Here is an 11,010-nt window from a genome sequence, read left to right as displayed (position 1 = left end):
AGATAATGATGAGTGGAACGAAGCGTTTGTCACTCCGTCCATGATTCCGTACCTCTGTTCGTCCGTCAATCCGCACACTTCGCCCCACTCGTTATCATTCACCTCGTAGATTTATTGATTTCTTCTCGGCTCCTCGTGCGTTGCTCCAAACTGGAGTTGTCATCAATATGCTGAATTCCTTTGATAGAAACAGGACGAAAGTTGAACCAGTTAACGTTTCTATACAAAATCATGTCAGGGAAACTTGCCTTAAATGTACCTTGTTGCGGTCAGCTAGCCACTGCTAGGAATACCCGCCGTAAACATGATCGATCCTTGTCACCCTCATTTACACGAGCTAGCAGTGCTTACAAATACACTTATTCTTGCCAGAACAGTCGATGACGGGAATTCGCTGCCTCATGAGATTTTTTTCGGCTGATAATTTTGCTATACTGCTTGAAAGTATCTCTACTTGGAGATTAGAGCGTGCAAATGTGTTATAAGTTTTGTTGCTGTTTCACAGACATGTGACCTCTGTTGGAATATAGATAGATGTTTTTCTTTGCTGTTACAAATTACATTATGTCTCTATGCCCCTCCGGCCTGAACTAAAACGCTGGTATGCAGTGTGTCTAAATAAATTAATAAAATAAATAAAAACATTTACCTGATACTTCATCATCCCGCACACACCTTGGCAATCGTCGAAAATGCACAACTGCAGTCTGCTTTCGCTGCGAACAATTACGTGGGATTACACGGCTTCTCGATCGCGCTCTTTGTGACTGTTAGGATTCGTTTGCGAGAACGTTTGTTGGAGAAAACAAATGAATGAATGAATAGAGAGGATACTAATTGGTGCTCGTTTCCGTAAGGGCATTTACTTTTTTGTCTTTTTTAGGGGGGGGGAGTATTCACACACAAAAATCATGAAAGAGATGCGGTTCATCGAAAGAAGTAAAGAAGCACAGAGGCGAAACGAAAAAAAAAAGCTATAGAACAGTGATAGCGAAAGAGAGCCATTTTCTAGGAGACCGTGGTCACAATTGTTTTGGTCACACCTGTATGTTTTTTATTCAATGAGGATTTATAATATATATTTCATACCAGTGTGACATGTGTACTTCCGACCGGGATCAGTCAGTCCAGATAGGATTTTTCGGTCACCATCGACACGCAGATTATAAGGACCATCCTGAAGCAAAGTTTCTCCTCCCACAGGTAACCCGATCGCTAGTTTTTATATAACAGCAAAGCACACTTCTTATTCATCACTCTCTTATGTTTTTGTTATTGTAGTAGATGAGTCACTGTTGGTGACACTTAATCGTATTGACATTGCTCAAAGGCCTTCTTTAGTTTGAGGACCACAGCGCAAAGCTACTTTCACTCCACCTAGATGAACACATGGTTAAACGATCCACCATCCACGAAGTCATTGTAATATCTGACGTTGTGTGTACCTGTGCCGTATACTGGCGCACAAGCACGAAAAAGAAAATCCAAACACACACGGACATGCCACAAGGTGAACTATATCAGATGCAAGCGTACAACATGTTATTACGTGGTATAAAAACATCCGCATCGTAGAACTCCCAATAAAGACTTATTTGAGTAGCATGCCCCACTTATACGACATTTGGTAGAAGCTAATCCTTTAATAAATAATTGCCTCAGTGTCTTTAGTTTTCTTATAACTTTTAGAAAAAAAAATCTAGCCCTACTGTGGCGCTCAAGATGCTGCAATTAAACCACCTCCATTGAATTCTGCAGCGCGCCCGCGGGAGCGTCGGTGAAAAATGGCGCCGCGCGCCGCGCGGCAAGCGGGCGAGGAGAATCTAGGAGGCAATGGGCATGTGGAGGAGAGTGTCGTTACTTTCCCAAAACCAAGGGGTTTTAGGGTTGGGCGCGACGGAGGAAGGAAAGATAGAAAAGGCATGCCCAGCCAGCGGGCTACGTGTAAAATGTGAAGGAAGTGACCTAATGGTGGCCATATTAACTGGGCGCAATGGCGGCGTTGCTATGGTCACGTGTTGCGCAGTGTAGCTGGTCTACCAGTGAGCAGCCGCGGCTGGCAGCGGCATGTGTGCCTCTGCAGGTCTCGTACATGGTGTGCCGTGGCGGACAATATTCGTGCTCTGCGCCGCGTTGTTGGTTACGCAGTGTTCTCCTGGCAGTTACTGTACTCTTAGCAACGTTTACCAAATCTTTCCTCCACCACGGGGCCCGAACAGTGCGTAGAACGAGCGCATATTTATGTGTCGTGCGGCGGATGACGTGGATGAAGCATTTGAAGTGTTCAGCAAAATGGCGTTGGGCACCATGACGAAGCGGAACGACGACGAACGCCTTGCAGATCAGTGATGGTTTGGCAGTGCTCCTGCTTGTGGCAACGGACGAAACCGTTGTGCCCAGCGAGACGCAATGAGGACCATGTGCACAAACGTTGTTTTGTGTTCGGTATGTGTACAGTAACAACTTGCAAGTTCGTAATAAAACACCTTTTCTGTTCAGCTTGTTATACTCGCCACCAGCATTGTATTCTCAACGTTAGAGCGACCGCGTTCATGTGTCACTTGCACCGTGCTCAAAGTCACCACGGTCGCTGAATGCTGACACAGGTGAACACGCTGCACGCGGGTACAGTAGCCGGGCGCTGCGATGGCTTCGTGTCGGAATGAAACCGGAGAAGAAGGCGCACGATCGATCTTGTTGTCTGTACAGTTGCTTAATTAATGACGTGAAAATTCTCGCCATTGTCAGTGCATCTAGCGCATGTTCCCTGGTACTTGCATCGTTGTTGGCGAGTCGTTACTCGCTGTTAATACTCGGACGAAATGATTTCGCCGAAAGTGTTGCACTGGCCCGGAGTGTTGAGCCCCAATCTATTCGTTTCGGATCGCCACGACACGCGCGCTGCGCAGCCCACGTGCTTTCCGAGCCGGAAAGAGAGTCGTGCCTTCTGCTTTACATTCGGACGTAAACAAGAGAAGAGAATCTGCCCAGTCAATATGGCCGACTTCCGGCTTCACCCCGGCTTCACAACGAGTGACGTCAGAGCCTCTCCTAAGTTTTTGCGTTCCTCCATGTTGGGCACACTCTAAGGTTTTTCGCCCCTCACGTTGTGTTGCGTGCGCGCTGCCACAGGATGGTGGCTCGAAAGCTCGCGCTCTGATTCAGGCGCTTTGTGCGCGTTGGGCTTCCACCATACCTCCTCCGCTAGTTTCCTTAGAAATAGAGATCACCCTGTTTGCAAAACAGTGTGATGTCGCAGCAAACGCTCTTCCCACCATACCCTTCCTCGGAGCAGGAACTGGTTGTCAAGAAAGCTCTGCAAGTAGGACTTTTTTGCATAGCAGCTCTGCGCTTCTCTGCACTTCTTGGACAGAAATTTCTGCATGGCTATCTTCCAGTATCGCAGCTTTTAGAGGAAAGGGTCGCGATTATGTTAGTTCAACATGTGGAAATATGCTCGTCGTAAATAGCAGCCGTAAAAAAATATATTCTACAAAACGAACGTTCCGCATGCTCACGGGGACTGGCACTTTGAGAAATATTTGCAACTCATGGATGTAAACATGCTCAATTTCCGTCGAGGCGTGTGCAATGCAGTTTTAAACGAGGTGCATTATAGGCGGCAGCATGCTTCCGAGCTGTTGTGCGCAAGAACGTGGATAAGATTCTCACTGATTGCGCGAATTTCTGATCAAAGATGAATGAAAAAAAAAACACTTTTTGCCTTGAGTTACACTGACGTTAAGAAATCCTCGTAAAATTAAGTCGAAGTTCTCCCAGGACGTTCCTGATAACTCACTGAAAATTTATGCATTTTTAAACTTGCTAACCTAGTACACACATAATGTTTTGCACGGTTATTTCGGCACATTGGATGCCTATGACGTGTTTCCATACCTACATTTTTCCTTTAGAACTGATACACAGAACTGCAAAGCGCGCTGTCACTTTGCCAAGATCGAGCCGTAAAGGTATAAAGTATACGAGAAAGAAGAACATCCGCCTTTTTGCAGTAATGACACACGAGGTCGGCGATATTACGAGTTACATCTTTAGTGAGTTTGCGTGTTCGCCGTGGCGAAGCGTATACGCAGATTCGGCAATGCTAAAACATGCTCATAGCTAAAGTGCAGTCGTATATCTTACACTTCTGAAATCTTAGTTGTTTTTTTTTTGCACACAGTGCAAACACTGAGATGTACTCCTCGCGGATGACAGCGTCAAATGCTTGTTCACCTGTACTAGGAAGGAAGGAAGTGCCTGGAAACTGTGACACACACCCACGCTGGAAGATTGGCCAAGAACCAGGTAGGTCTGACGAAATACTGGTAATTTGTTAGCTCACGGTTTTTAAACTATGAGAAAAGGGCAAAAATTAAATGAGAAATATGCAATTAGAAATAACGAATACAGAACGCGAAGCACACGGTTTCGCGTACCAATAACAATAAGTAAATGAATGAATGAAGCTACTTAAAAAAAGGTAATTTAGGAGTCATAATTGGGTCTACAGGCTGAATCTTTTTGAAGCTTGAATAAACTCCTGCGAGTTATCGGTAACTTTCCCGTTAGTGAACCCCAGGACTAAATGTCGAACCTTGAAGTTCCGTCGACATCTGGTGACTGACATAGGCCCACAACCAGTGTCCAGACGGCACCTTGCAAATCGAGCTCAGAGTGCCAGCCACGGTCCGTTTCCAACGTCCGACCGGGGTCCTTCGGTCCGCCCTTGTTTTACAACACGGGCCTCCTCCCTCAAACGGACCCCGCGGCGTGCTTTTCTTGTGAGCCGACTGACCTCGTGGTCAGGACCCTTCTAGAGCCTTCAAGAGAGAGGATCCTGTCTCAGACCTTCCCAGGGGAGTGCAATGTGAGCAACGCCGTGCTTCGTACGTGTCCCCTTATGCAAGCATCACCCCGAAACCCGCTAACCAGTGTCCAATTTTGGAAAAAAAAGAAGCACCGTTATTCACAGTGCACACACCACGTGCGGTATTTCCAGTTTCACTGTTCCTAGAAAGGTGAACCAAAAGTATTGATGCCTTTCCACGCACACTACGTGCCACAATCAATCCTGCACGTTTTCACAGCGAAAGCTGTTATGAGATCACAACTCGGGTTATGCGCAGTTGCATGTTATCCACCGCCGCTGCCGTCACCGCCGGTGTCCGTAACCACATCGCGAGAAATTAAAAAAAAACCTTGCACCAGTGACACAGTGGGTCTTGAGCCCGGGTCCGCTGAGTTCCAGCCTAATATTTTATCACTGCGTTACGCCAGTGATTGTAACTTGTTGTCAAACTTGCTTCAGGCAGGCATGACCTTGCACCAATGGCACAGTGGGGCTCAAACCCGGCTCCACTGGGTGCCATTCCTGTATTCTACCACTGAGCTACTCTGTTTTTTCTCTTTTTTTTGCCTTCTTGACTACAGGTCAAGTTAATCTGACAATCAAACATCACACGCGTTTCATGTGTGTTACCGCATCAAACAAAGATATCACATCTTCACAGTTGGTAGTCTTATACACATCTCGCACTTCGATAACAGCTTCCACGAAACACTCTTGAACAGACAGAACTTTTACATCAGGGTGTCTGTACGATAACATACCAAATCAATACCATGTAAGAAAATAACGTCCTAATGTTGCACAGAACTATCACAAGGCAAAAAACGGATCACACACATACCTCTCCTCTCTCTTCAAGCCACGTTTTCAGTGGCAAGTTTCACTGGCAAGCAATTGCGTTAATACGATTTATAAAGCGTTTTACAACAGCGAAATAACGACCAGTCGTCGCACAATGCGATTAGCGTAACGAGTGGGCCGTCCAATGCTCCAACCCATTACAAAAGCTTGTTCTTGTTTCCCAATTAATCGTGGCACATACCCCCTTCAGCCATAATTCGTCATCGTCGTCAGCCACTGCATGCACGATTGGCACAAAATTCCTTGCAAATGTTTAGCGGATACCACGCTGCTCAGAAGAATGACGAAAAATAGCATAGCGAATGCCGGCCTATTACACAAAAGTTTATTATTAATGCCCTAGTGGGCACAAAGCAAGTGTGCTTGCAGTAGTTACCCAATGGGTGTTTTGAAAAGGCTCTGAAAGGCCGCTCTTTTAGCTTTCGCTGTGACTATGTTGCGACCACCACGCAGGCCTGGCGTTTTTTTTTTCTTTTTAAGTCAATGCCCCTGTTTCTCGCACAGGCCGCCACGTGTGTTCACTTCTAAACTATAAACAGCCAGCCAACATGCCAAATACTTCACCACGCAGTTTTCCACACAAATATATGTCCTCTGACACACTCAACAGCGAAAGGCTTGCGTACGATCAATGTCTTGTGTACGATAATGTCCTGTGTAGGAAGATCGACCGGCGTATGCTCATTTAGCGCGTGCTTTCTGCTTGAGGTGCGCTCTGCAAGTTTCAAGCTGCTTGTCGTTTTTTTTTTGTGTGTGAGACATTGCCATTTGTCGGTAGCATTTACTTTTTCGCCGTTGTGACGGAACAATGCTCAATAAACACTCAGATGCCTCTGCAGAGACCCCCATCATTTTCGTTTTCTACCGGTTTCTAGAAAGAGGTATAAAGCATGTTTAAGGCCCGAAGCTCCTAAAGGCGTGGGTCTGTCCATCTTTTGTATGTATGTAGGTGACCGCCTATGGCTGTGTTCCAATTTTTAAACAGCACGTAGACAGTCTACACAGACTGCTTAGAAGGCAGCACTGAGCCCATGCTGTCCGAAAATTGGAACGCGTCTAGACGACTTTTACGCGACGAGGAGCCACCTCGCGTTGAGAAGACTAACCCGAAATAAACAAACGTAACAGCTGTGTTTTCTAGCTTAATTTGTGCTAAAATCTGATAAAACAAAACGTTACTCATATTGAGCTTCTGCAGAAGCGTCTGCTTATGTGCAGACCACCATTCCGGCGAGATTCGGTCTATCTGAGCGATTCGATAAGTCGCCATTTTGTTTAGACAGCAAAGTAGCCTGCATCGTATTTGTCTACGATGCGGTCTTCTCGAGGCTGTCTACTTTGCCGGCTACGTGAGAATTGGAATGGGACTTAAGATGGCGGCCGTTCATTTAGAGGTCTAATCAGCAGTGTTCGGTGACTATGGGAACGAACCCTATAGTTCCACTTTTGCCCACTGCCCACTTCTCCGTCCTTGCAAACATCCCACTACGCCTCATCACTGATACACCACTTCAACGACCATAAAGCCGTTTTAATGAAGTGGATACGGAAGCGACGTGTAGCTACCACTTCCGTACAAATAATAAAATTTCTTGCATAAATATATACAGTGTTTGTCCCGTCTTTGATGATGAAGTGAGTGATGTTCGTTGATGGTTCATGGTTTAGCGATGACACCTACCAGCGCATTGCCTACTCATAATTCACTCCTTGGATATGCTGTGATTTTTTTTCAAGGCGTCCTAGGTCTCCATGAATTGCAATGACAGAGCGATCAATCATGTTTTTTTAAATGCTAGCATCTTTTAAGCCATTCATGCATGTTAACTTAGTACTTCTTATTCGGCGCAGCCATATGCACTTATTACATCATCCTAATCCTCATCATCATCATCATCATCATCCTGACTACGCCCACCGCAGGGCAAAGGCCTCTCCCATGATCCGCCAATCAACCCGGTCTTCTGCTTTCCCAATCGCATCATGCAGTGTGTTAGTGTAGTACATCTCAACATGAAAATCTCGCCAAGTACCCTGAATAACTACCTATACCGCCCCTAGTGTGAACATAAACAATTCTGCTCTGCGTTATCTGAAGAAAAAAGTTATTCGACTATAGCCATAAAAACGCACAGTAAATAAAAAGCGATTTCCCTGAATGGAGCATACCTGGCCATTTGAAAACAATACGAGGGAATGTATAAGCGTCACTACATATGAAAACATCAGTTTCACCACCTCAGAGAAACTGCGCCTTCTGTTACTGCAGTTTCGACAACCGAAAATAAACTACTAGGAATGTATGCACGCTTTCTTTGAAGCCGTATCTTTTTGTCCGAGTCATGAAAACATGTTTTAAATAGTGCTTTTGTTTCCGCATTTCGTCATTGGCTATCAAGTTTGCGGAACGCTTGCGTTATGAAACTTATTTCAGCTGCAGGAGAGTCCTTGACAATTTATTGATGGCTGCAGGAGTGACACGAACAATGCTTGACATATGTCGTAACCGACAGACCGCTCCATAGAATACAAAGAATATCGTTTTAACAATAAGCTCGACGGAGCCTACTTTTTGAATACGCAACTTGCTTTAACAATGTAGACATTTTGCAAAAAATAGAAAAGAACAAGCAAGCGGTGCTGTTGAAGAGTTTTAAAACAGCATTGTTTCGAAACTCCAAGCTGCAAACTAGAGTACGGAACTAAAAAAAGTCAGACCTGGTGGTGCACACATTATACGATGTAGGGTATGTGAAATAAAAATTCAAATACATTCAAATTTACCTTACTGACATAAACAATGTTCACAGCAATAGCTACTATTTTTTCGCTTCATTTAGTTACACTGTAGAGACCATCAGTGAACATTTCATTGGGAGAAGGGACATAACAAAAAGTCAGTTTTTTTACAACTACGAAAAAACCGAGCATGGAGAAGTGTATTTAGAGTATTATTATATAAATATTTGACCATATATTTAAATTTGTCGGTATTTTAATGCCTTAACACCGAATGGGCGTCCTTTTATCTGGTAACAATTTTTACATAATCATTGTGTCGCTCAAAAGTGGCGCTATGCTTCAGTTATCATCATCATCATCTTCGTCATCATCATTAGCCTGATTACGTCCACTTCAGGGCAAAGGTCTTTCCTTTGATCCGCCGTCAACCCGGTCTTGTGCTTTCCGTTGGTACGTTATACCTGCGAATTTTTAAATGTAATCGGTTCACCTAACTTTCTGTCTCCCCTTCGTGCGCTTGCCTTCTCTGGAAATCTGGTCAGTTACCCTTATTGACAAGCGGTTTCCCTGTAGCACTTTTACTTGGGGAAGTCGCTAAATACTCGGATAGGCTTGAGAGCGAACTTGACGAAGACAGAGACACACCGAACAAAAACGAGGCTTGTCGATGTGCAAATAAACTCAGTTGTAAGTCAGCGCTCGTCTGTGTTATGGTGCCTCCTTTGTCTCCGTTAAACTCCCGCTGAAGCCTATCCGCTCATCCTGCCTACGTGCTATGTGCGTCGTTCATGTCCATTGCTTCTTGATTTCAACTAAGATATCCTTAACCCTGGTACGTTCCCTGACCCACTCTGCTCCCTTATTTTCTGTTATGGTTACACCTATCATCTTCTCTTTCATACGCGTGTTTAAAAGTTGAAATCGCATGCATTCAAACAACAATAGCTGAGTATGCTTAACAGTTGTATGCTGAAAGATCGTGGAGAACGCGTTCGCTTAACACATTCATCTTCTGGAAACAAAACAGCTTCTTTGTGCAAATTAGCATGGTTTTAAGAGGTGCCTATCCACGGCTATACGCAACCTATTGAAATGGTTGACGCCTTTTCATGGGTTTTAATGAACATCAACAAATTAAGGTCATTTGCTTCGATTAAAAAACTTTTGACCAAGTTTAACACGGTAAGCTGCCTTCTAGCAGCGTGATGTTGGTGTAAAATAATGTCTAAAGTAGATGGGGGCGTATCTAAAAAGCGAAGGCAGTGGTGTGCGTTGGTAATCCCGTGCGAAGCTTTTTGAATGTACTTTCCGAGGTACCAGAGGGTTGGTACTAGGTACTTGATTGGTTTTAGTTTATTTTGACGATGTTGTCCAGCCGCCGGTGGTGTTGAAACTTTGCAGATGGCTGCTTAATTTACGTTCCGGTTACGTGTGAAAACAATTAGCGAAATGTAAGCTGGTGTCCTGAAGATCTTCATACGTGGTGAGAAAAATATTTTGTTGCAATTAACTACACCAAAAGCACTCTCGCACCTATTTTTCAAAAAAGACCATTCTTGATTTTCGATATCGTAAGGGCAGTGTAAATTAAACGAATTCTCTTGTTTTAGACATGTAGGTGTTGTGAAATCAAATAACCTTAACTGGCAATGCAATGTTCAAAAAAGCGTGTTCGTCGTACGAAAAGCTGTGTTTTCTTCATGTAAAGCTAAGTAACGCCACCGCAGACGTAAAGCTAATGATATGCAATACTTTTATGTGACTTTTTATAGACTATGCTGCTGAAGATTGGATTCCCCACCAAAAAGGCCTAATCAATTACCTTCAGGAATCCAGACATCCAGAATACAGAAGATTCGAAAAAACAAACAAGCAAACAGACTCAGTTACCCAGATGCTTAAGCTCATGTTAATTGAGATTCCGTGAGATTCTGTAATGTAAAATAAATATTGATAAAAGTATACACAAACGAGGACCTGGTAAAATAGGCAGAACAATAAATGAGAGCGCAGCCAATAATTCATATGCCGCATGCATAAACCTTCTTCGGTATTCGTTTTCCCCCATCATTATCGAAAAACAGAATGCACTACCTGTACATACTGCCGAGTGGACGCATGTAAAAGCTTTCGAAAATTTGCTTGATAATTATGTCACCTAAAATTAGTTGGAAGATGTGTTTATGCTTGCCGTTTTTTTTTTGGTTGTGTAACTTGTTGATAATGTTTTGTTATTGTTGGCATTTAATGTTATTTGAGTGGTTTTTATTCACAAATGGGTACTTTTATATACGCTTTCCCTGTAATCACCCACAAACGTGAGCTAACGGTATGCTCGAATAAATACTATAATAAGTTAATAAATAAAATAAAAATTTTACCACTAGTTTATTCGCTTGTTACCTAATTAGTGTACTAATACATCTACTACTAGTAATAGAACAATTAAAATCAATCAATTTATGTAACGTGGTTCGGAAACGACCTTAAGGTTTTGTGCAAGCGCACGCAAAAATAAAACAATAAAAAACAATAAGCTACAGTCTACAGAAAAA

At 43.7% G+C, this 11,010-nt stretch overlaps 1 long non-coding RNA gene across 1 annotated transcript; it reads left to right on the top strand.

The window, feature by feature from the left end:
* The first annotated feature begins 4,181 nt into the window (after positions 1–4,181).
* On the top strand, positions 4,182–10,425 carry LOC142768637 (uncharacterized). The gene is made up of 2 exons (XR_012885371.1): positions 4,182–4,308; positions 10,228–10,425. It is a non-coding gene; the product is annotated as an uncharacterized LOC142768637 (long non-coding RNA).
* The last annotated feature ends 585 nt before the right edge of the window (positions 10,426–11,010 follow it).

Source organism: Rhipicephalus microplus, chromosome 8 (genome assembly GCF_043290135.1).
Source record: "Rhipicephalus microplus isolate Deutch F79 chromosome 8, USDA_Rmic, whole genome shotgun sequence".
NCBI classification, from domain to species: Eukaryota; Metazoa; Arthropoda; class Arachnida; order Ixodida; family Ixodidae; genus Rhipicephalus; species Rhipicephalus microplus.
The sequence above is the reverse complement of the archived record's forward strand: the minus strand, read 5'-3'. Positions and strand labels throughout refer to the sequence as shown.